This window comes from Chlamydotis macqueenii, chromosome 1 (genome assembly GCF_036417535.1).
Source record: "Chlamydotis macqueenii isolate bChlMac1 chromosome 1, bChlMac1.mat, whole genome shotgun sequence".
In the NCBI taxonomy this organism is placed as follows: domain Eukaryota; kingdom Metazoa; phylum Chordata; class Aves; order Otidiformes; family Otididae; genus Chlamydotis; species Chlamydotis macqueenii.
In genome coordinates this window covers 19541615-19565021 of record NC_141556.1, presented here as the reverse complement: position 1 = coordinate 19565021, position 23407 = coordinate 19541615, and the positions used below count along the sequence as shown (strand labels likewise).

The following is a 23407-nucleotide window of genomic DNA, read 5'->3' as shown; positions in this document are numbered from 1 at the left end:
TAGGTAAAGTTTCTTACTGCTAAAGTTACTAACTTTAAATTGGAATATTTTTGACAAAAATAACCCATTGAGTTCTTGGTTAGAGATGTGCAGAAGGGAGAACTTTTCTGACTCGTATCTTGGCAAATGGATAAAAGAAAGATTCCTATTCTAATGTATCTTTTGTTTTAAATCTAATTTTCAGCTGATGCTATTTTTTAAATACGTTTTTTGGACACTACTTTCAAATTGTTCTGAAACAAACTGAGGATCAACTTTGCGCAGAGAGTAGCTGAGGAGATAATATTCCTGCAGTTCCAAATATAAATTTCTCCATTGACAGTTCTTGTTATAGGGGAGTCCTCAAACAGAACATTTAATTTAGAGGGAATATAAATCATATCAAGAGGATGTAGATGCTGTATAAAGAACTGCAACATAGTAAGAAATAGTCATTAATTAAAAAGTCCTCTAGAAAAGCCTGTGCTTTTGCTGAAACACTTGCCTTATAAGCTCTAGGAGTACTGCAAATGTAAGCACTGCATCAAAAGAGCCTTGAAGAAAGTTCATGACTGAACTTTTCTGTTTGCTCTTCTTAGGTATTAAATGAGTACCTGTTTTTCATTCTCTCATACGAACATATTTTACTTTTCTGTAGCTGTTTACCTCTGGGTAGAACATTCTGTTTGGATGTTTCTCGACTTTGTTTTTTTTTGTTGCGTTTTTTTTTGTTGGTTTTTTTTTTCAGGAGAAAAAAAGAAAAATAGCTTACAAATTGGTGACAGCAGGTTACTTAACATAATGGAGCAACAGTGACTGAGGTAAGAAAAAAAAAACAACTCTCCAAACTACAGCAAAGCTAGCCCTCCCTGCATGAGACCTAGAGAGCAAATTTTCTAAACCTAGCAATTCATTCTCTTTCTTTCTCAGTTCATGTGTTTCCTTCAAAACAATTCTGCCCAAGAGAGATAAAATTGTTGTTTTAATTGCAACTCACAAAAGAGAAAGCAACAGATGTATAAACATATTTTAGGTATTTATTAAATATCTGCTGAATTGTTATAGTCCTGTAGGCTCATTAATGAAATCTCCATGGATTAACCACTGATTCCCAACACCTTCATCTACAAAGATGCAGGAAAGATTTGCATTTTCACCTTATGTACACTCATTATAATTTATTTTATATGTTACTAATTATAAGTCTTTATATTTCTTTGCTCTTTTCTTTTTGGTAAGGGCTGACAGAATTGCTGACTCTATTAAAAAACAAAAGAATATATAAAGGAATCCACTGAACAAATACACCTAACTATAAAGTTATTTTTTAAACTGATGAAGCTTAAGAAGAATCAACTAAAAAATAAAGCAAAAACAAGGAAATGGGGAGGAGGGGAAGAAAAAAAAAGAAAAAGAAAAAGAAAAAAAAAGACTCCGTTCTTGAAAAACTAAAAGACTGAAGAATTTATTCATAATGTCAAGGTTAATTTTGGCCCCACACCATGTAGGTTTGGAATTTCCTGGAAGAGTTTTCTTCTTTTCATATTATATCTCTGAATATAATTCGAGACTGATAAAGACTTAGAGACCATGATTTGTTAATATCCATAAATCAGGAATATCTGCCATACATTTTGCATAATAATATATAAACTTTTCACATTGCAAATTCCACTTTCTGGACTTAGAAAAGTTTGCGTATAGAGTGTATGATCCTCAGAAGTGAAAGACAGAACTTTTTTCTCATCCAGTTTCCCCAGCATTCCACAGAATGTGCCAAGGATAAAAAAGGAATTTCATCCATACCTTGATAATCTGTCCCTGTGCTTCATATCAAGAGAAATTAGTAGCTCTATCCTTTAACCCTCACCCAAATGTCACAACTAGCCAGTATGCTTCCTATTTCCCTCTATTATTCAAGGTTTCCACTCCACAAGTTAGTACTTGAAAAAATGAGGCTCGGGGGACACCTCAAGGGGGCCTACGGAAAAGATGGGGAGAGGCTGTTCAGTACGGCCTGTTGTGACAGAACTAGGGGTAATGGTTTTAAAATAGAGGGAGGTAGATTAGATATTAGGAAATTTTTTTTTTACACTGAGGATTGTAGAACACTGGAACAGGTTGCTCGGAGAGGTGGTAGATGCCCCGTCCCTGGAAATGCTCAAGGCCAGCTTGGATGAGGCTCTGAGCAACCTGATCTAGTCGGGGATGTCCCTGCTCCTTGCAGGGGGGTTGGACTAGATGACCTTTGAAGGTCCCTTCCAACCCTAACCATTCTATGATTCTATTCAATGATCCTAAGTCATGCAGACATGTCTATCCTGAAGAAGATCCTAAGCAAGAGTGACTGAGATACATTGAGACATAAGGATATTCCTTATGTTAAGCAGCAACTACATTAGGCTTCATTTGCACTTGGATTTTTCATTTATGAGAAAAAAATGAAGGTTTAGTATTAAGTAAACATATTGGACATGACTCAGTTTCCTAAATATATGACTCCAATTTCATCTTAGATGCTGGAAAGGTATTCTCTATGGCCTTCACTTACTGCTGAAGAAGACCAAGGATGTCTCTTGGTCATATCAGCTCTGTGAAGATGTCTATGATATAAAAGGGCATCTCAAATAGTACTAGTTATCTTTATCTGGGTAAAATAAATTAGTCTCTAGTGTGGGATTACTTTTGAGATTAGGACTCCTACATTTAAGGGTTTATATATAGATATTTACATGGGTTTGGGAGTCTAAACTTCACTGGAGATCTAATCTGTACAGGTGATGTAGACTAGAGAGAAATGCAGATAGCCAGCCAACAGTTTTCTACTTTAGGGCGAGTATGCACATTTCCTTGCTACAATGCCAATAGTTTTTAATTTTTTTTTTACTTTGGGGTTTAGGCACTTTGCTTGTAAGTAGATGCATGGATAGATAAGTTTTTTTTTTAAGGAGAATAAGTGGAGGTAATTGTTAAAGTCTATGGGAAAATAAAAAGACAGATAGTTACACTTCCAGAACAGTCAGGAATTGTCACAAAACAATATGTGGAGGAAGTTGCAACGGGTCATAAAAACAGTGTTTTATTGAATCCTTTGAGACTAGACTTTGGATTAATTCACCCCAAAGTGGGTAATACAACAAATCTTTGATTCTCTTACCTAAATATCCTTTACCTGTGAGATAACTTTAGCTTATACTCTCTGAATTTCTAACTCAGTTGTGTTTTGACATTAATATGCTTATTTCTTCTCTTTATGACTTAACACCATCTTCTGTGTGCAATGAAAAAGATTAAAAACTTCTCCAGACACTGACAAATTGGTCCCAATTACATAAAAAGTTCTTAATCCTGAAGCCTCTCCACTGGATATAAGATATTGTGAAATACCATGAACTCTTCTATGGATGAAGTGTCATTGTGTGACAGCATAAGATAGTTGGACAATGGAAAAATGGTTCTGAAATGCCTAGAAAGACTCGTTTAAGATGGGTTCATGGAGGTGTGTATGAGTTATGACAAGTTTGATGTGTGAGAAGCGGAGTTGAATGATTCCTTGCTGTTGAGGGGAACAGCCTCTTCATAAATTCTGAAGAGACGTAAAGAAGGTCTAGGATCCAGTGAATTTTCCTCTTCCTTACCCAACATTTGTTGTTCCTTACCCAGCATTTGTTGTACATTCCCCACTTGTTTTGCTCAGAATCTCATTCACAGCTCATCTGAAAAAAAACCTGTTCCTCAAGTTTTCTTATTTTTAACCCTACAGTACCTGTGCTGCTTCCCATCAAAGCGGGTGATGGCAACAACAAAAAAAGTTAAGTAATAGAGAGGTTTCCATTAAAAAGTACTAAACTGAACTTGTGAATATTTGTGGCTAAAGTAACAGTTTTTCTCAAGGCTATCAGCTTTTTTTTTTGAGGCTATCATTTTTTTTTGAGCTAAGGACCATGCTCATCCATCTGCCATTCACGTCTGTTTTCTGGACAGAATTCTGGCACTGACCGCATAGCTAGTGGTCAAGTTTTAGTCAGTCATCACCTCATCTTTAAATCAGTGCATGTCTAGTGGAGATATACTGATAATTTATTTTGTTAATATAATATAGGATGGGAATGAATACTTGTCCCGTCCCATACATAGCTACCAGATCTTTACTGCTAGCCTTTCATTCTAGTACTCACCTAGATTTGTCTGGTTTGGTATTGTTGGCTCTAGAAATTACGCATCAAACGCAGAAAGAACAGAAGGATTAAAAAAAAAGAAAACAAAACAAAAAAAGAAGCAGCTTTGTTATTTCTGTTACATTTCATTTCGGTTTGAGGTGTGTAAGAGGCAACACTGGAAACAATGGTCTTCCAAAGGAGACACAGGAAGCCCTGTTATTTTTATATATGTCATATTTTTATACATATCAGTTCTGTACACAAAGTGTGCTCTGACAGGGAAATAGAGTAGAGGGATAATGATTTTTTGTGTGTCTTTATAGACCTAGAAATTAAATACAATCAAGTCTGTTGAACATAATGAGAACAATATATAATAGCTGAAGTTGGAAAGCACCTTCAGAGATCCTCTATTCCAACCACTTGCTTGAAGCAGGATCCATGAGAGCAAACTGCCCAGGGCCATGTCGATTCATGTTTTAAATATCTCCAAGGACAGAGAGTCTGCAGTCTCTCTGAGCAACCTGTTCCAGTGGTTGATCACAATTACAGTGTTGGGTTTTTGTTGGTTTTTTTTCCCTAATGTCTAAATGGAATTTAAACATATTTCAATATTATACCCTTTTCTGCTTCTGTTTTCCCTGGTCACCACTGGGATGAATTTGGCTGTATCTTTTTTAATTCTCTTATCGGGTATTTAACCACATCAGTAGAAGCACCCTGAACTTCCTCTTTATCCATGCTGAACAGACCTAGCCCTCTTAGATTTGCCTTGTATGACACATGCTCCTGTCCTTTAATCATCTTCGTGGTCCTTTGTTGAGTCACTCCAGTATGTATACATCTCTCTTGAACTGGGGAGACCAGGACAGGACACAGCACCCAGATAGGTCTCACCAGTTGTTGTGGTTTTGTTAGTGAGGGGGGGCCTAAGGTGGTAGCTTCTGTAGGAAACTGCTAGAAGTTGCTCCCCTTTGTTCAGTGGACTCGGCTGGGCCTAGGGCGGACCTGCTGCTGGCCAAGGCCGAGCCGATTGGTAGCAGAATGTCTCATGATAACGCCTCTGTGATAACGTATTTAAGAAGGGGAAAACAGAAAAAAAAAAAAGAGGACAGAAGATGTGAAGAAGCTGAGGGGGGGCAGAGGCACAGAGGGGGAGGCGCAGGCCTCATGGGCCTTGCAGGCCTCACCCTCTGGCCTCTCGCCAGGCAGCCGACTGGGCCCGACTCGGTCCAGCCCGGTTGCAAGAAGTGGAAAGGAGATGAGAAGTGAATAAGATGTAAAAAAAGATCCTGAGAGACATCTACCAGCCTGTTGTGAGGAACGGCTGCAGACGCCAAGGTCAGTGAAGAAGGAGGGGGAGGAGTAATGTGGCTCCTGGCCAAGATTCCCCTGCAGCCTGTGGTGAAGACCATGGTGGAGCAGGTTGTCCCCCTGCAGCCCATGGAGGTCCACAGAGGAGCAGAGATCCACTTGGAGCCCGTGAAGGACCCCGTACCAGGGGAGGTGGATGCCTGAAGGCCGCTTTGGCCCATGGAGGGCCTGCTGGGACAGCTGTTCTAGAGGGACTGCACCCGTGGAAGAGATGACCCACGCCGGAGCAGTTCCACGAAGGACTGTGGCCCATGGGAGGGACCCCACGATGGAGCAGGGGAGGAATGTGAGGAGTTCTTCCCCCGACCATGAAGCAGTGGCATGAAACAACGTATGATGAACTGACCGCGACCCCCATTCCCTCTTCCCCCCTGTGCCACTCAGGAGGGGAAGGTAGTAGAGATAATGTTAAGCTTGGCAAGAGGGAGGGGTGGATGGAGATTACCTTGTTCTCTGTCTCATTATCCTGCTGTTTGTAGTAATAAATGAATAGTTTTCCCCAAGTCGAGTCTGTTTTGCCCGTGACGGTAACTTTAAGGATTTCTCCCTGTCCTTATCTCAAACCTCGAGCCGTTTTTTTACATTTTCTCTCCCTGTTCTCTCGGAGGGTGGGGGGAGTGAGAGAGAGACTGCGTAGTCTGGTCCTGATCGGGGCTGAACTACGACACCAGTGATGAACAGAGATGACCTGTTGTCAATGCCTTGCCTAATGCAGCTCAGGAGGCTGCTTTCCAGCTGGTCAGTCCCTAGTCTGTACTGGTGCACATAATTATTCCTCCACAGGTGCAGCACCTTGCATTTTATTTTGTAGATCTTAATGATGTTTCTGTTTATCCATTTCCTCAGCCTGTAAAGGCCTCTTGAATAGGACCTGAGTACAACCTTCTGGGGTACGAACCACTCCTCACACTTTGTCCTTGGTGTTCTTGATTTACAAGAATTATTATACACAATAATGTGATTGAAATATGGTACTTTAAGAGAGAAAATATATATTGAAAGTGTGTAGAAATTAAATAATTTCATAATTATTCAAAGTTATATTAGTAAGTTCTTTCTACAAATAACAAACAGATAGACATTAAACTATTTAATTCAGATAATTGACAGATGGTCTGAATTTGGAAAATTTGTTGGTTTGCTTCTATATCTGTTTAAACATCAAATGCCATTATTTCACCTGAAGAGTAAAATTATAATCTGATGGGTTTTTTTTTAAGGGAATAATAGGATTCAGGAAAAGTATGCTTCTCTGTAGAGAATGATTTAATGAGAGATTGAAATGTAAGTCTTGTTGTCTAGATGTACACAGATGTTATTACTTCCATATACTTTTCAAAGCACTCCTCTCCTAGAAATAATGTTAAGATATTAGGGAAAAAATAGATTTTTAAGGTCTATAAACTTCCAATTTATTCCATATCTGCTTTTGAAAATTTCTGACAGTATGCACACTGTATACACTAGCTAATACTAGTAAGAGAGGTCCATGAACATCAATACCACTGTCACCTGGAAAAAACTGAATCTTAGTCCACAGTCTGTGATTTGAAACCTCTGTAACGTTGCATAATATGTAGTTTTTTACACTTCTGATAAATAAACATAAAATTACTGGTTCATTTTGTAATATTTCACACTCATTTCACAGAAGTACATGGCATAAAGTAATACAACAGTGTATTAAACTGAGATTATTATGTACTTGTAATCACGCCAAATACCTTCTAAAGGAACCATCTTAAAGAGGCACACAAAAAAAAAAGGAGACTAACACGTTTAATCCAAATTTGAAAGTCTTTATATATTGGGTTTTTTTCCCTCTAGTGAAATTCTTGAATTGTCTTTTGTACTTGGATAGAGAGTAGATTGCAGCCAATTTTTATCAGAAACCTACTGACAGAAACACTTTCCTTCTAGCTCTGGCTACAAGGCTTATAATTTTGACAAGATTTTAGTCACCAATTTCTACAAGCAAAGACAGCCTATGCCAGTCTATCTGGATTATTTTAAAGGGTTTTAGCTTCCATACTGCACAGTTCTGTTAAGTGAGGAAAAATTGTTTAGGACAATAAACACAAAAATAGAGGCTATGGATGTTTGGGTAGGTTTTTTGTTTGTCAACTTATTTCAAATTTCAGATACATTTTTAGATTTTAAAAGTATTTTTATTATGCAAAGCAAAATTTGAAGTTAAATAGTTATCATAGTTTAACCCTGGTGAGCAGCTAAGCACCACACAGAAGCTTATTCACTCTCTCCACAGGGGGATGTGAGAGAGAAACAAGATGGTAAAAGTGAGAAAATGCATGGGTGCAGATAAAGGTAGTTTAATAGGTAAAGTAAAAACTGTGTACGCAAACAAAGCAAAATGAGGAATTCATTCACTACTTCCCATTGGACATGTCCAGGAAAGCACGGCTTTATCACATATAAGGGTTACTTGGGAAGACAAATGTCATAACTCAGAATGTCTTCCCTTCCTTCTTCCCTCAGTTTTTATTGCTGACCACAACATCATATGGTATGGAGTACCTTAGGCCCCCCCTACTAAACAAAACCACGACATAGGGTCACAAGTTCTACCAGAAAACCTGCTCCAGCATGGGCTCCTCTCTCCAAGGGGCCACAGGTCCTGCCAGGAACCTGTTCTAGCACAGGCTTTCCATGTCATCATAGCTTCCTTTGGACACATCTACCTGTTCTGGCATGGGGTCTTCCATGAGCTGCAGCTGGATCTCTGCTCCACCGCGGGCCTCCATGGGCTGCAGCAGGACATCCTGCCTCACTATGGTTTTAATCACAGGCTGCAAGAGAATCTCTGCTCCAGCGCCTAGAACACCTCCTTTTCCTCCTCCCTCTTCACTGACATTGGTGTCTGCAGAGTCATTTCTCTCACATATTCTCACTCCTTTCTTCCAGTTACTGTTGTGCAGAAATTTTTCCCCTTAAATATTTTATTACAGAGGTGCTGCTACAGTCACTGATTGGGTTGGCCTTGGCCAGCAGCAGGTCCGTCTTGGAGCCGGATGGCATTGGCTCTAATGGGCATAGAGGAAGCTTCTGGCATCTTCTCACAGAAGCCACCCCAGTAACTTCCTTGCTACCAAAACCTTGCCATGAAAACCCAGTACAGAGACTTAGGTTCAACCATACTTCTTCAGTGTTAGTAAAAAATATACTAGTATGAAACAGCATGATTGTACCTAAACACCACATTTATATCTCAATGTCTACAGTACCCATGTATATCAATTACTTTTTGTGTCAAAAGCAGAATTTTAGAGTATTTGCATATAAGTGTTAAGATCTACAGCTGTGTAAAATCTACTTTATACTACGAAATACTAAAAGGATTGAATATTTCATTTATCAAAGAGAAGGCTGTTTGACCACAGTCAAGACAGACAGAAAGAAAAAGACTTCTGATAGCAAAGGACGGTTTATTTTGCCCCTAGAAGACATAACAATTCTCACTGTCTACAGGGTAAAGGAAGCTAATTCAGGTGATGGAACAAGACGTGCAATTTTTGCCAGTATATGTAATAAACCATTAGGACAATAGGCCTTTTGATGTAATAGCTTCTCCAGTTACTAAAAATTCCCCAAACCCTGGATGCCTTTTTTTTCCAAAACAAGTACTGTCTGTCCACCAGAAGTTTCAGTTTCACGGAGAAATCACTTAGCAATTCAGTCTTTCCTATTGAGGAGGACATATCGCCAAAACACTGCTTCATTCCAGTCATCTCTGCCTGGTGAAACATTTCGTTGTGCTCCATTACTGACCAGCATAATCCATAGCAACTGTGTGGGTGCTCTGATAGACACTTCAGGATACACTCATCCCTAGATGTTATGACTAATAAAATCCTCAGCTACAGGGGGTAAGTAATTAAAAATTACCAACTTCCTCTGGCTTGGTGAATTAAATTAATTTGGGAAAATGGGAAAAAATTCATAGCTGCAATACATTTTTATCATGGAACTCATCTTTGCTGTCCACCACATGGGATGGTATCTCACTGCCTCATGAATACCCAGTAAAATTGGCAGAGACTCTCAGTAATTTCATTGCCAGAAGTACTGATTCATTTTCTGCAAAGTGACATTCCCAGATGTATTATTTACTACAGGAGTTGCTTTGGGGAATAATTTTAATAATAGCATGACACGTGGCTAGGGGAATAATGTAACTAGATAGAAAAATTTTATACGTAACAATCCAAAACAATTGTGACTAATGAATGCTAAATGTAAGCAAAAATGGCCCTGATTCTCCACTGCTTTGTATTTATATGTGGTAAAGCAAGCACAAAAAGTGCTTTACAGCTTGGTATGTTTTAGATTTCTGAAGGTTAGAAACTACACAAGACAATAGAGGGTTATGGAATATTGCCCTCTAACACAGAGAACAGGAGAATACACACTGTTTTGAATGACTATCACATTTCTGCCAGAGAATGTTCAAGGATGAAAAAAATATGCCGGCTTCGCAGCTTTTTGAAAGACTATTTTTCAAAACTCTTGATGATATTTTCTGTTTGCGAAAGAGGTGACAAAATTAATTAGGTCTCCAATACACTTATACAAATTGCATCATTGCACTAACATTCCCTATTCAGAAAGGAAGCTGCAAGATAGACTTCATTTACTCTGCATGAAACAAAGACCAAGGATGCCCAACACGCAGAGGTTCAATCTTTTCTGGAGAAAGGAGTAAAGCACCAGAACATATTCAATGTCTTCTATTGAAGCTGGCCATAAAGAATACAAGGTTTGAAAGCAAAGCAAACAAGAGTAGACTCAGGTTTGCAGCTGAGAAACCCAAAGGTTTTCTAAGATATGGAAGTCCTGAACTCTAGTCTCTTCCTCTTGGATATGAACAAAATCTACCCTAATCTGTCACTAGATAAAAATTGAGCTAACGCTAGGGAGAATTGTAATGTCCATTCTCATATGAATGTTCTAATCTTCTGGAGGTGCTGTTCTTTTGGTTCCAGAGAAGACAGGAAAAACTACAGCTTTCAATGTTTGAAGCTGCCGATGACAGAACTCTCATTGACTGACTTCTCCCAGGCACAGAAGAATAGGGGAAAAGTGCAAGTGATTGGCATACTTATGTGTCCATTTAAATCCCTGCAGAGTTTCAGAACCTTGACTGTGTTCAGCCTGGGGGAAAGTTCATACAGCTGATGAGTCTATGTCATCTATCTGTGGTCAAATAAATTTAATCTAAGTTTTATCTAGATGATCCACCTATCTCTTCTATTTCACTAACAAATTAATTATATTTTTATACAAACAAAGCCAATCATATCCCACTGAAATTAATGAGAATGGTCAGGAACAAAGACTGCTTCATGGTGTGTAATTTCAAGATGCATCATTATTATAGAAACCAAACTAGTACTTTGTACTTTTAAAGTGTTTTGGATGTGAAAAGGACCATATAAAGATTCATCACTCTTATTCACCTTATTATTAAACTATTGTAGCAAGAAGACTCCTTTAAAGATATATCATTTTTTAATGTTATCTCACCTTTTGTTTCTCTTTCCTTTTCCCTTGCTAGCTTGTGCCAGAAGACATGAAATGGAAATGGAATGGATAACATAGAATATGTATTGCTAGAAAGCATGTCATTTCCTTAGGTTTTCTAAAGTAGATCTATGTTCCTAACTTTTGACATTTTGGAAGATCTTCAACTTCATACCAGAAAGTACGGTAGGGTAGGGTACGGTAGGGGAGAGGAGAGGTTCAGAGAGATTCGGAGAGGTTCGGAGAGGAGAGGTTCGGAGAGGAGAGGGAATATTTCAGTTGGAAGGGATATACACTAATTATCTAATCCACCTGCCTGACCGACTCAGGGCTGACCAAAAGTTATAGAATGTTTTACACTGATAGGCATGGGCATCAACATCAACATCCTCTCTAGCAAGCCTGTTTCACTGTTTGACCACCCTCTCAGTCAAGAAATGCTTTCTAATGTCCAGTCTAAACTTCCCCTGGTGCAGCTTTGTATCATTCCCATAAGTCCTATTGCTAGATACCAGGGAGAAGAGATCTGCACCTCCCTCTCCGTTTCCCCTCCTCAGGAAGTTGTAGAGAACAATTAGGTCACCCCTCAGCCTCCTCTTCTCCAAACTAGCCAAGCCCAAAGTCATTTGCCAGTCCTCATAGGACATGCCTTTCACCAGCTTTGTTGCCCTCCTCTGGATGCATTCAAGGACCTTCACATCCTTCTTAAATTTTGGACCCCATAACTCCACCCAGTACTCAAGGTGAGGCTACACCAATGCTGAATATAGTGGGATAATAACTTCTTTTGACCACCTGGTTATGCTCTGTTTGATGCACCCCAGGAATGTGTTTGCCCTCTTGGCTGCCAGGGCCCAGGACTGACTCCTATTGAGCCTGCAGTCAGTCAGCACCCCCAGATCCCCTTCTGTAGGGCTGCTCTCCAGCCACTCCTCTCCCACTTTATACTTTTGCCTGGCATTACTCCACCCTAGGCGCAGAATCCAGTATTTGAACTTGTTTAATTTCATCCCATTAATAATTTCCCAGTACTCCAGTCTATCTAGATCCCTCTGCAAGTCATCTCCCTGAACTCAACAGCATCTCAGTTGATCACAACAGCTGATACAGTTTGGTATCATCAGCAAACTTGCTCATGGCACATTCAACTCCTACATCCAGATCATTGATAAATGTATTAAACAGCACTGGCCCTAGAATTGAAACCTGAAGAACACGGCTGGTGACTGGTTGCCAGGCAGATGTATTCCCACTCACTACAACCCTTTGAGTTTTGCACACTGCATACCTGCTAATCCCACAGCTGGACAACTTGTCCAGAAGGATGCTGTGAGGGACAGTGCCAAAAGATTAAGAGTAAAGCAGACATACAAAGCAGTTTATACGAGCATATTTGCACATTTCACCAGAGGAGAGCTGCGGTTTTGCAAGACGGCAGCTATTTTACCAACAAGCTTTGACTGCAGTTATTGCAACAACCATAACTTCCTTTGCCCTTCCCTGCTGAGGCATGAAGAAGAGGCATTACAATATATTGGTAATGGTTTGCTTAACTTGTTTGGGAAAACACATTGTGTTGCAGAAATTTTTACATCATCTTTTTTAGTACATAACAAGAATGTTTGTCAAGGATAATAGAGATCAGAAGTTCAGAGCAGGATTAAGAGCTATAGAGATCATACTTCTCAAGAAAATTCATTATTTGCTTAGCTACGGAATCATTTTGGCTTTTTCCCAGCCACTACCCCCACAAAATATCAAGATCTCTTCAGCACCAAACAGTTTTCTGAGTGACACTTCAGGTTAACAAAAGACTGTATTTAATAAGAGGATACTTTGTTTCTAAACATGAAAAGATTATATCAAAGTTAAACTTTAAAACTGGTGACAGTAAAGGAAAATATTTCTCTGATGAAATATGAACCTCATATCTCATTCTAATCTGAAGTGAGTTTTTCCTAAACTGTGCTTTGGATTCTTACAGGTGTTCCTGTTGGGGGAATAGAAGCTGTAGCTGTGATAACCAAAGCAAGGTACAATTATTATTCTTTTTCTTTCTTTTTTTTTTTTCCAAGTAAAATCTATGTTCTGTTACTAAGCATAGTAACACCACCCTTAGTCTACCATGTTCCTGAGCCACAAGAGCACGTGGACCAGTGTTGTGGTTTTGTTTAGTGAGGGGGGGCCTAAGGTTGTAGCTTCTGTAGGAAACTGCTAGAAGTCGCTCCCCTTTCTTCAGTGGACTCGGCTGGGCCTAGGGCGGACCTGCTGCTGGCCAAGGCTGAGCCAATTGGTAGCAGAATGTTCCGTGATAACGCCTCTGCGATAACCTATTTAAGAATGGGAAAACAGAAAAAAAAAGAGAAGATGTGAAGAAGCTGAGCGGGGGCAGAGGCGCAGAGGGGGAGGCGCAGACCTCATGGGCCTTGCAGGCCTCACCCTCTGGTCTCTTGCCAGGTGACCGACTGGGCCCGACTCGGCCCGGCCCGGCTGCAAGAAGTGGAGAGGAGATGAGCTGGATGATGTGAAGAGATTCTGAGAGGTGTCTGCCAGCCTGTTGTGAAGAACTTTTCTTGTGAGAGGAATGGCTGCAGACACCAGGGTCAGTGAAGAAGGACGGGGAGGAGTAATGTGGCTCCTGGCCAAGATTCCCCTGCAGCCTGTGGTGACGACCATGGTGGAGCAGGTTGTCCCCCTGCAGCCCGTGGAGGTCCACGGAGGAGCAGAGATCCACCTGCAGCCCATGAAGGACGCCATATCGGGGGAGGTGGATGCCTGAAGGCCACTGTGGCCCATGGAGGGCCCGCTGGGGCAGCTCTTCTGGAGGGACTGCACCCCGTGGAAGAGGTGACCCCTGCCAGAGCAGTTTCATGAAGGACTGTGGCATATGGGTGGGACCCCACGATGGAGCAGGGGAGGAATATGAGGAGTTCTTCCCCCAACCATGAAGCAGCGGTGTAAAACAATGCGTGATGAACTGACCACAACCCCCATTCCCTCTTCCCCCCGTGCCGCTCGAGGCAGGGGAAGGTAGTAGAGATAATGTTAAGCTTGGCAAGAGGGAGGGGTGGAGGGAGGATGTCTTGTTCTCTGTCTCATTATCCTGCTGTTTGTAATAATAAATGAATAGTTTTCCCCAAGTCGAGTCTGTTTTGCCTGTGACGGAAACTTTAAGGATTTCTCCCTGTCCTTATCTCAAACCTCGAGCTGTTTTCCTTATATTATCTCTCCTTATTCTCTCAGAGGGTGGGGAGAGTGAGAGAGAGACTGCGTAGTCTGGTCCTGATCAGGGCTGAACTACGACAACCAGCCAATGTTTTAGATTACATACAGACTTAAGAATTTTCTTGGAAAAAAGTCTCTTTTTCGGAAGACAGAATTTCTAACCAGGACTAGACAAACAGCTACCACTGACCATAAAGAGAATTATTTACACATGTCCTGGTTCCATCTAGGATAGAGTTAATTTTCACCTGAGCTGGGAGAGGAGCTGGAGCTGGTGGCACCTGTGGCTGGGGAACAGGGCTGAGATAGTTTACTAATCAGCCAACAGCTGAAATAGTTCACCCAAATTAGCCAAAGGCGCATTTGATACCATGTGATATAATGTTCAGGATATAAAGGGGGGATGGTGCAGAAGAGAAGGTTTTTGCTACTCGGGAGGGAGCTAGGCATCAGGATCCACTGTAAGCTATTATATGGTAAATTACATACTTAAGTATATTCTGGTATTATTTTTGTTTCCCGTCTCTGTTTTCTTTTCCTTTGCTGTTCTGTTAAACTGTTTTTATCCTAACCCATGAGTTTTGCCTTTCTTTATTTCCTGATTCTCTTCTCTGTCCCACTGTGGGGCCAGTGAGGGGGGAGTGAGTGAGTGACTGTGTGATTCTTTAGCTGCTGTGTGGGGCTAAACCATAACAATATGTAACAGGAACCACAACCTAAGAGCCACTCTATAAGAGCAACAACAGTGCAATTAAATCTAATGTCTCTGTTAGAACAACAAAGAAACACACTGCAGTTGTACTCACCTGTTCTGTCACCTGAAAGTGAGAGAACTTGTTAATAAAATAAAGAATATATATGATATGGAGCTTATTAAAAGACACAATACTAAAACCACAGGGCCAATGTATATTAATATATATATATTTTATATTAAATATTAAGTATTATTGCTTCAAAGTAATAAAAGACAGACAGCATGGAAACCATGAGGTAAGAGAGGCTATTAGAATCATAGAATGGTTAGGGTTGGAAGGGACCTTCAAAGGTCATCTAGTCCAACCCCCCTGCAAGGAGGAGGGACATCTCCAACTAGATCAGGTTGCTCAGAGCCTCATCCAACCTGGCCTTGAATGTTCCCAGGGATGGGGCTTCCACTACCTCTCTGGGCAACCTGTTCCAGTGTTCTACAACCCTCATTGTAAATTTTTTTTTTCCTAATATCTAATCTAAATCTATCTCCCTCTATTTTAAAACCATTACTCCTCGTCCTATCACAACACACCCTACTGAACAGCCTCTCCCCATCTCTCTTGTAGGCCCCCTTGAGGTACTGGAAGACTGCTATCAGGTGTCCCGGGAGCCTCCTCTTCTCCAAGATGAACAGCCCCAAGTCTCTCACCCTGTGCTCATAGGAAAGGTGCTCCAGCCCTTTTATCATCTTCATGGCCCTCCTCTGGACCTTCTCCAACTGGTCCATGTCCTTCTTGTGCTGGGGGCTCCAGAACTGACACAGTACTCCAGGTGGGGTCTCACCAGGGCAGAGTAGAGGGGGAGAATCACCTCCCTCGACCTGCTGGCCATGGTCCTCTTGATGCAGCCCAGGATGCGGTTGGCCGTCTGGGCTGCAAGCGAGCATTGCCGGCTCATGTTAAGCTTCTCGTCCAGCAGCACTCCCAAGTCCTTCTCCTCAGGGCTGCTCTCAATCCATTCTCCGCCCAGCCTGTATTTGTGCCTGGGATTGCCACAACCCAGGCGCAGGACCTTGCACTTGGCCTGGTTGAACTTCATGAGGTTGGCACAGGCCCACCTCTCCAGCCTGTCGAGGTCCCTCTGAATGGTATCCCTTCCTTCCAGCATGTCGATGGCACCACACAGATTGGTGTCATCAGCGAACTTGCTGAGGGTGCCCTTTGTCCATGTCGCCGACAAAGATGTTGAACAGGGCCGGGCCCAGCACGGACCCCTGAGGGACGCCACTCGTGACTGGTCTCCAGTTGGACATCGACCACCACTCTCTGAGTGCGGCCATCCAGCCGACTCCTTCACTGAGTGTTCTGTCCATCAAACCCATGTCTCTCTAGTTTAGAGAGAAGGATGTCGTGCGGGACAGTGTCAAAAGCTTTGCACAAGTCCAGGTAGATGATATCCATTGCTCGTCTCTTGTCCACCAATGCTGTCACCCTGTCATAGAAGGCCACCAAATTGGTCAGAGAGAATCTATTCTTTGAAAAGTTAATGATGTGTTCAAATGAAGAAATAAAGGTTTGTAAAGTCTAGCACATTACAGGTAAAAAAATATAGTAATACTTCCCAAAGAAGTGTTGAGATAAAAATAGCAAAAACAATCAAAATAAATAATAAATCATTTTTTTTTCCAAAAAGATGAGTTATAAGAAGTTTGCAAGGAAACATGTAAACTCAGATATGGGTATAAAATAATCTTTCAAAGAAGTCAAAACTACCACAGTAAAGCCAAATGACTTTTTTTTTCATCCATATTCACTTGAAAAAACAAGAGGGTTCTTCTAATGGAACCCTTTTTTACTGGAGACTCAGCAGAGTTCGTGCCTGAAATTGAAGTGGCTGTAAAAGAGGTCATGGAGCAGACTGATAAAATAAAGAGCAACAAATTCATAGGACTACACAGTGTTCACTCGAGTGTTCTAAGGTAACTCAAGGATGAAACAGCTTAATTGCTAATGGTGATGTGTAACTTCTTTCTTCAAAACTGCTGTTGAACCTGAAGACTGAAAAGTGATAAATGTGACACTAGAGAAGATCCAGAAAATTTCTCTGTGTAGTAGGTTGACCTTGGCTGGCTGCCAGGTGCTCAACAAGCCACTTTATCACTCCCCCATCTCAACAGGACAAGGGGAGAAAAATACAACTAAAAGCTTCTGAGTTGAGGTAAGGACAGAGAGATCATGCAGCAATTACCATTGTGGGCAAAACAGACTCAACTTGGGGAAAATCATTTAAGTTATTACAAATCAAACATAGTAGGTGAATGAGAATAAGAACAAATCTACAAAACACCTTGCCTCCACCCCATCTCTTCTTCACGGGCCCAACTTTATTCACAATTTCTCTACCTCCTCCCCCTGAGCTGTGCCAGGGAGATTAAGAGTGGGGGTTGTGGTCAGCTAACCTCAGCTGCTCCTTCCTCCTTATACTTTTCGACTGCTTCCCATGGGAGACAGTCCTTCATTAATTTCCCCAGCAGAGATCTTTCCTGTGGGCTTCAGTTCTTCAAGAACTACTCCAGCATGAGTCCTTTCCATCAAATGCAGTCCTTCAGGAACAGACTGCTTCAGTGTGGATCCTCTATGGGGTCACAGTTCCTGCCAGAAAACCTGCTCCTGTGTAGGCTTCTCTCCACAGGCCACAGTTCCTACTCGGAGTCTACTCCAGCATAGATGCTCCATGAGCTGCAGCTTCCTTCAGGGCATCTCCACCTGCTCCACCATGGGGTCCTCCATGGGTTGCAGGGTGACAATCTGTGTCACCATGGTCCTCCATGGGTTGCAGGGTGACAACCTGTGTCACCATGGTCTTCATCATGGGCTGTAGGGGAATCTCCAGTTCCTGGAGCACCTCCTCCCTCTCCTTCTTCACTGACCTTGGTGTCTGCAGGATTGCTTCTCACACATGTTCTCACTCTTTTCTCTCCTAGTTGATGTACAGCAGCTTTTACCCTTTCTTAAATATGTTATCAAAGAAGTACTACCAACGTCACTGATGAGCTCAGCTTTGGCCAGCAGTGGGTCCATCTTGGAGCTGGCTGGAACTGGCTCTGTTTGACAGGGGGGCAACTTTTGATGTCTTCTCAGTACCCCACTGCCAGCACCTGGGCATGCATACTCATTACACCTGAATATATAATTGAATAAATGATTGGAAATTGGAGTAAGCAGCCTTCTCTTGCAGAGGAGTGAGTTTAGCATAAATTTGTGTTGGCCGTGTTTTGTTTTGGTTTTTTACACTCATTTGCAAATAACCTGAGAAAAGGGATTAAGTGACAAAGTGACAAAGTTTTCAACAGTATGAAGTTATTCAGTGCAGTGAGGACAGGGTTCGACTATGAAAAATTTGAGGAAGTCCATAAGAATGTGAATGACTGTAATAAAATGCAAAATGAAATTAAATGTTGATAAATGTAAAATAATCCACATAGGGAAACCAATGAAGGGCACTGAGCTGACCATATTACCTAAGGGAAGATCTTGGTTTTACAACAGTTCTAATGCTCAGTGACTGTAAAAAAAAGAAAAAAAGAAAAAGAAATCAAATGTCAGAAAGTAATAAATAAACAGAGAATGAAATGGGAGATGTCATTATACCATTGTGTAAGTTCATATTTCTCTTACATTTTGAATACTCTATACAACCCTAGTCCCTGCCTCTCAAAAGGATATAGTACAATTGGAAAAAATTCAAGAAAAAGTATCTGATCAAAAGTGTAGTGATAGGACAATGGGTAATGGCTTTAAATTGGAAGAGAGTAGGTTTAGATCAGATATAAGGAAGAAATCCTCTACTGTGAGAGTGGTGAAACACTGGAACAGGTTGCCCAGAGAAGTTGTGAATGTCCTATCCCTGAAAGTATTCAAGGCCAGATTGGATGTGACTTTGAGTGACCTGGCATAGTGGAAGGTGTCCCTATCCATGGAGGGTGGAACTAGATGATCTTTAAGGTCCCTTCCAATCCAAGCCATTCTATGTTTCTATGAAACATTTCCGTACAAGTGATGATTTAACATGGTAGAATTGAACAGGAACAATTAGTGGAAGAAATGAGATGGTAGGATATGATAAACACCCACAAAATCATGAATGCAATAGAGAGTTTAACAGGGATCAGTCATTCATGTTTTCTTCCTGTCTACTATTAAATAAAGCTAATGACAGGTAGGTTCAGACTTGAAGGTGACCTTTTTTTCCCCCCCGTGCAATAGGTAGTAGGTTAATGAAATTCTTTGTCAAAGAATGCTGCAGAGTGTCAAAATATAAATAGATTCAAGGGCTGATTCAACAGTTATGTGAAAGAAAATTTTATTACACATTACTAAATGGACAGAACACATCTGATTCAAGATATTTCCTGAAATGGAAAAAAAAAAAAAAAAGTTACAGGCAGAAAAGTCATCCAGGAAATTTCATATATGCTTGCTCCATTTTTCTTTCTGTAGTGTCCACTTATTCCAATGTTAGGGAAAAGATGCTGAATGGGTACTTTTTGTCTGACTTAATACCATCGGCTTATTATTATGTTAATTAATTTCTTGACCACTGTCAAACATACCATGATTTGGTCAATATTCCATTCTTGCAATTACATCAGTGAAATGCAAATATTCTGCATGATTTTTCCTGAGGAGGGGAAGTGGTGAGGGAGGTGTTCTCCCTGGTAACCAGTGACAGGACGTGTAAGAATGGTTCAAAACTGTCAGGGGAGGTTCAGATGTGACAGTAGGAAACATTTCTTTTTTGAGAGGGTAGTCAAATACTGGAACAGGGTTACTAGAGAGGAGGTTGATGCCCCATGCCTGTTAGTGTTTAAGAGGCATTTGGACAATATGCTTAATAAAGTGCTTTAACTTTTGGTCAGCTCTAAAGTGGTCAAGCAGTTGGACTAGATGACAGTTGTAGATCCCCACAAACTGAACTAGTCTATTCCATTTTAATCTAAATCTAATTGAAGGATCCTCAGTTAGAAAAACTTTAAAATACTTATCATCTATTTAATTGCCACACATGTTAAAAAAACACTGTGCATAGTGTGGGAAACATTTTAGCATCATTTTGAAAAGTAACTACACTAATTAATTTCACGCTCATCAAGCCCTCACATGATTCTGAGGTCTTACAAAGGAGAATGAAGCACAATGCAGTGACAGTTGAATAGTGAGCTCACTCCCACTCCCTTCTCTGTGTTGAGAAAAAAGTAAAATATTTAGACTGTCACAGTTTTATCCTAGTTTAACTTAAATGGTCCTAGCAGCAAAGAATAAAACAAATAATGAAATTCACCAAAACAAACCTATTTTCTGCAGCTCCTGGTACTATATGTAACACAGAAACCAGCTTTCCTAGGATTATTCTGTGGTTTTTAGAGCTTTCTGCACAGATGGAAGAATGGCTGAAGAGTTATCTCAGTTTGAGATAGCAATCAAAACATAGTAGATAAAGCTAAGTGCAATGAGTTTCTAATAGTAGCTTGATTAGGATACAACTAGACTAGCTGCCTTGGATTTTTCACCAGAGTATTGTACATCAAAATCTGTCTCAGTAGGTGGATTTTCTCTAAAAAGATAAACAAAAAAAGTGATAAAAATATCTTGCTCTTTCAGATCTTTTCTCACTAAAGGTAGCCTGAGTATCTTCTGCCTCTTCCAAAATACTACAATTTCTTCCTCAGCATTTGAGCCAGGTATAATTACCCAAAAGACCAACATATCCATCATCATTCAGCTACTGTAGTGTTTTTCGCTCTGCAGGAAGTAAGATTACTTCATCAGCAGGAGATTTTCTGCTACATTCATTGAAAAGCTGATGTTCTTGAGGAGTCTTTTATATGATTATATCAATAGAAGTGACTACAGAAGAATCAATGGTGGCAAGTGTCAGCAGAGTTAGCAACACTGTACAGAGATACAAATGGAAGAACCTGGATCATACTGAAAGGATTGTGATTCTCAAGAAGCGCTGATGGAGCTGAAGGTTTTAGTTAAAGAATTCTAATTTATATTTCACAGTTCCTCTTGGCTTTTTTTTTCTTTTTTTATTGTTATACTGTGAATTTGTCTAATGTTAAATTATATGCATGTTGTACATCCTATAAATAGAGGATGGAATCTTCAATATCAAGGATATATTTTATCTCTTTTTCAGTCTTATACTTTTTTCACCCAATGATTCTTATGATGAGAACAAGTCCCATCACCTCTTATCAGTCTCACACATATTCCTTACCTTAGTCTAGACATTCTTTTCAGAAAGTTGTTCCTTGATTCTCTGTTAAATGTAGACCCAAGCAGCAGCTGGACAAAGTTTCCTAAATAAGCAAAGTAATGTAGATTTCAGCAGGTATATCTTGCTCTGGATAGATAGAGATTACTAGCAGACTCAGCAAGATTAAGGCAATAACATCACTGTATGTCTGCAACCAGTGTTTAAGATTGGTCAGTTTAGAGTTTCATAAACATGGATGTTCAAAAATACTGAAGTTATTGAGTGCAATAGTGTTGAGTTATGTGTACTGGTCTTGTGTAGCAGGGAGGTTACAGTGGCAGCTTCTGTGAGAAGCTGCTAGAAGTTTCCCCATTGTCTGATGGACCTGTCTGGGTCTAGAGTGGAGCCACTGCTGACCAGGGCTGAGCTAACTGACAACAGGGACAATGCCTCTGTGATAACATATTTAAGAAAAGGAAAACACAAAATTAAGAGAAGAAGCAGAAGTGCAAGCAGAGAGGGGGTAGGTGAGAGCCTTGTGGGCCCTGTGGCCTGTCGTGGTTTTGTTAGTAAGGGGGGGCCTAAGGTGGTAGCTTCTGTAGGAAACTGCTAGAAGTCACTCCCCTTTCTTCAGTGGACTCGGCCGGGCCTAGGGCAGACCTGCTGCTGGCCAAGGCCGAGCCGATTGGTAGCAGAATGTCCCGTGATAACGCCTCTGCGATAACGTATTTAAGAATGGGAAAACAGAAAAAAAAAGAGAGAGGAGAGAAGATGTGAAGAAGCTGAGCAGGGGCAGAGGCGCAGAGGGGGAGGCACAGGCCTCATGGGCCTTGCAGGCCTCACCCTCTGGCCTCTCGCCAGGCAGCCGATTGGGCCCGACTCGGCCCGGCCCGGCTGCAAGAAGTGGAAAGGAGATGAGAAGTGAATAAGATGTAAAAAAAGATCCTGAGAGACATCTACCAGCCTGTTGTGAGAAACGGCTGCAGACGCCAAGGTCAGTGAAGAAGGAGGGGGAGGAGTAATGCGGCTCCTGGCCAAGATTCCCCTGCAGCCTGTGGTGACGACCATGGTGGAGCAGGTTGTCCCCCTGCAGCCCATGGAGGTCCACGGAGGGGCAGAGATCCACTTGGAGCCCGTGAAGGACCCCATACCGGGGGAGGTGGATGCCTGAAGGCAGCTGTGGCCCGTGGAGGGCCCGCTGGGACAGCTGTTCTGGAGAGACTGCAACCGTGGAAGAGATGACCCACGCCGGAGCAGTTCCACGAAGGACTGTGGCCCATGGGAGGGACCCCACGCTGGAGCAGGGGAGGAATGCGAGGAGTTCTTCCCCCGACCATGAAGCAGCGGCGTAAAACAACGTATGATGAACTGACCGCAACCCCCATTCCCTCTTCCCCCCTGTGCCGCTCGGTGGGGGGGGGAGGTAGTAGAGATAATGTTAAGCTTGGGAAGAGGGAGGGGTGGATGGAGGTTATCTTGTTCTCTGTCTCATTATCCTGCTGTTTGTAGTAATAAATGAATAGTTTTCCCCAAGTTGAGTCTGTTTTGCCCATGACGGTAACTTTAAGGATTTCTCCCTGTCCTTATCTCAAACCTCGAGCCGTTTTTCCTTATATTTTCTCTCCCTGTTCTCTCGGAGTGTCGGGGGGAGTTGAGAGAGAGACTGCGTAGTCTGGTCCGATCGGGGCTGAACTACGACATGGCCCTAAACGTCTGGCCTACCGCTGGGTGCCTATCTAGGCCCAGCTCGGCCTGGCTTGGCCACAAGAAATGAAGAGAGATGTGAAGAGAACGAGACATCTGTTTAAGCCTGTTTGTGAAGAATTTCTTGTGAGGGGAACGGCTGCAGACGCGAAGGTCAGTGAAGAAGGAGGGTGAGGAGTGATGTTGTTCCTGGCAGAGTCTCCCCTGCAGCCCATGGTGAAGACCATGGTGAGGCTGGCTGTCCCCCTGCAGCCCATGGAGGCCCACGGAGGAGCAGAGATCCACCTGCAGCCCGTGGAGGACCCCACGCTGGGGCAGGCAGATGCCTGAAGCTGGCTGTGGCCTGGGGAGGGCCCATGCTGGTGCAACCTGTTCCTGAGGGACTGCACTCTGTGGAAAAACAACCTGCACCGGAGCAGTTCATGAAGGACTGTAACCCATGGTAGGGACTCCATGCTGGAGCAGGGGAGGAA

The 23407-nt window shown here is 41.8% G+C and overlaps 1 long non-coding RNA gene across 1 annotated transcript in view; it reads left to right on the top strand.

Annotated features, from left to right (window-relative positions):
* LOC147601983 (uncharacterized) overlaps positions 1-22763 on the top strand; it is a 791528-nt gene extending 768765 nt beyond the window's left edge. Inside the window, exon 2 of the long non-coding RNA XR_015257554.1 lies at positions 22658-22763. This is a non-coding gene — a long non-coding RNA (uncharacterized LOC147601983). The remainder of the gene's footprint in view (positions 1-22657) is intronic.
* Positions 22764-23407: the final 644 nt, after the last annotated feature.